Source organism: Gouania willdenowi, chromosome 3, assembly GCF_900634775.1.
Source record: "Gouania willdenowi chromosome 3, fGouWil2.1, whole genome shotgun sequence".
NCBI lineage: Eukaryota > Metazoa > Chordata > Actinopteri > Blenniiformes > Gobiesocidae > Gouania > Gouania willdenowi.
In genome coordinates this window covers 42,712,088-42,715,478 of record NC_041046.1, presented here as the reverse complement: position 1 = coordinate 42,715,478, position 3,391 = coordinate 42,712,088, and positions in this window count along the sequence as shown.

Here is a 3,391-nt window from a genome sequence, read left to right as displayed (position 1 = left end):
ATGTTTTCTTACATTCCCACATGCAGTTATGGGCCAGTGAAAATAGTAAAAACCGATTTGTTCATATTTCCAGAGCGTGTCACCCAAGAACCAATGCATATATGTGACTAATCATTAGTGATGAGAACAGTCTATGTTCATAACTCAAAGCTGATCAATTTACAGGGAGCTGAAGCATTTTTTTTGACTATTTTGAGGAAGGAACTGCCATGTCCACCAGATAGTATGTATAGCAGATATTTTTATATATTCTGAGAGAGTAGGTGGAGCTGTATTATTATACCATGTTTACCTTTCCTATGTGCTGTAGTTCCTGAGATATTGGAAGCTGAAAATGGAAGAAAATTAAGGACACACACCCCCCTCACTAAATTGTCCATATCTCAAAAATGATTCATTCGATCAAACTAAACATTTACAGTGTGACTATTGAATAATCACGGAACAATTGGTAAAAAATTCGGAATTTTATGAGACCAAAGTGTGTGGGATGTCCTGAAAATGTGTTGAAATGATCTGGAACGACACAATCCATACATATGTGTGTGTGTGTGTATAAATATATACACACATATAGATGAAGTGTTTGATGATATTTTGCACACTTTTGTCAGTGTCTCTCTGAAAGACTTCCGTCTGTTTCCCTGTATTTTCAGCAGCTGTTGCCAGGCAACAGGTGAGGCTGCTGGAATATTAATACGTGCTTTAAAACAATGTTGGAGCAGAGAGTTCATCATTGAAAAGCTCACATTTCACTCAACACCGACAGCATTACCTTACAGTTACAGTTGGACTGTGTTGGTCAGAGGCTGATACACACACTCCATGTGTGAGAGAATTATTTATTATGGTTTTGGAAATGGAAATGAAAGTGGATTTTTAAATGTGGAAAAAACAAGGTGGAGAAAAAAAAAAGAACAAGAACCAGAGCCTGGCTGGGGTTGTGGTTGATCTGGTGACTGTGTAAACTGGTGGTGACAGAAACCAAAACGTTTACAAATACTTTATAAAATCCTGGAGGAGATTTGAAAGTTTCATGTTTGGAATAAAAACATGAAATTCTTCTTCATCATCATCATCATCATAATAATAACAATAAATATTGTTATTCCAAAATGTTTGAATTTAATTTTCTATATGATATTTATTGAGTGCGTGATTTTGGATGTGTTTTTTTCACACATTGATCTCAGCGTGTTTATGATAAATGTGTATAGTTCAGAGGTATGAGCCGCTGTCATTAACTGGTCTGACGCGAACACGTCTCTGTGATCCCAGCATTTGTTCCTCAGTGAAATGAACAAATGCTCTGACATTTATCAACGCTTGTAAGAGGCAGAGAGAGCATCGATAATTCATCTCAACAATCAGCAGGATTATCTCTGTCAGCAGGGCAGGAGCCTGGATCCTCTGTGTGTGTGTGATGAACAAACAGCGTGATCTAAATCACACACTCAACAAACCATTGAAACAGTCCCTATGTGTCTCCCACACATTCTTTATGTGTCTTTGACACGTCTGGTGATCACGTTATCTTGTGATTTTTTAATAATTATTGGGATTTAGATACAAACCCATATTTTTGTGATTATTGAAATAAAAGCAACCACATTGAGGCAGAGTGAAAGCATGTTTCTTCTGCTCCTTTCACTGAGTTTTATCCACGTCCAACACGTTTCTGAGTCTCATGTTCCTGCTTCTCTCAGACTGGAACGATTCCACATCATAGAGAATGAAGTTTAGGATCAAACTCTGTTATTTATTGTCATCATGACTCTGTTAAAGCACACACACACACACACACACACAGTCCAACTCAGTTCCTACAGCATAACACGATACTTTTTCTAACATTAACACTATCATACTCTCACTCTCAAAATAACACAATCCAAACGAAACACTATCACAGCCACGCTACCGTTAGACAGTCACAGAATAACATGATCACTAGTCAAACTCTAACACTAACAGGGTGTCAGCATATCTGAGAAACAGTCACCAGGTACCATGATCACCAATCTAATTATAACACTATCATACCCTCACCATCATTTTATGACTGGTCACATGATAACATGATCCCTTTTCTAACCTTAACACTATCATACTGTCAGTACGTTTGACAACCTTTCTCAAAATAACACGATCACCAATCCAACCGAAACACTATCACACCCTCTCTACCGTTAGACAAACGTTCCCAAAATAACATGATCACACACACACACACTGCAGTATGTAATAATGATATAATAATGGAGTCAAATAAAAGCAACAAAAAGAAAGAATTGCAGTTTTTTATTGGTCTTCATGTACAGTATGAACTACAATCTCAGGTAATCAATAACATCCCTCAGCCCCCACAGTCTCTGCTTTTTAATCCCCTTTATATTCATTCATTCATTATATTTGATTTTTTTCACAGAGGTTTTTCATATTTTCTTAAACAACTGAAGCACATGTAAAATCTTCTTTTTTTGCATCGTGTTTTTGAAAATATGTTAACTTTTTTTGTAGAAATCTGACCGTGAGACGGTTTCTCTCTCCGTTTAAAAAAGAGGCGCACACACACACACACACAGAGAGAGAGAGAGTGAGAGAGGATGGACACATGGCAGAATAACACAAGGTTTCACATGAAATCCCTCAGCTCTGCTATTTGAAGTCCTGACATTCAAATATCAGCCTCCGACACACACACACACACACACATAGGGAAAGAAGGGTTCACTGCTGCTCGTCCCACTTTGACTTGCACCACATTTAAAATAAACACACTGTTAGATCACACACATTAGCTCAGTGATTGGCTCTGAAGGTCACATGATCAACGTTCATAATAATAACCAATCCAAGCATTAACACAGGAAACATAAAAAGGTTTTTTTTAGTCGTTGTCTGTGTTTTTGGAATCATTATGTGTATTTTTTAAGGGGCCGCGCAATAATAGGCCAAGGACCGCATGTGGCCTGCAGGCCACCAGTTGTCCATGTATATATTAGCTCCTCCTACTCAGTAAACAGCCACTAATAATTATATTATTGATAATAACACACACTGCATGAATCCAGGCTGCAGTTCATAGAATTATTTATTATCTTTTATTATACAATGAGTAATTTGATTGGACGAGAGACATTTTAATGTTCGAATGACTTTTTGTTGCTGTTTTGTAATTTCTCTTGTTATTCTGTCTCCTTGGGGTAATTTTACGTGTATTTGTTGTTTTTTGTGTATCTTTTCCATCGTATTTAATTTTTTTTGTCATTTTGTGTCTTAATAGTCTCATATTTTGCTTTGTGTGTCTGTCGTTATTTTGTTCATCATTGTTTTCTTTTTTGCTTTTGTTTTATGTTTTTCTGGAGCAGTTTTGCATCGTTTTTGTGTA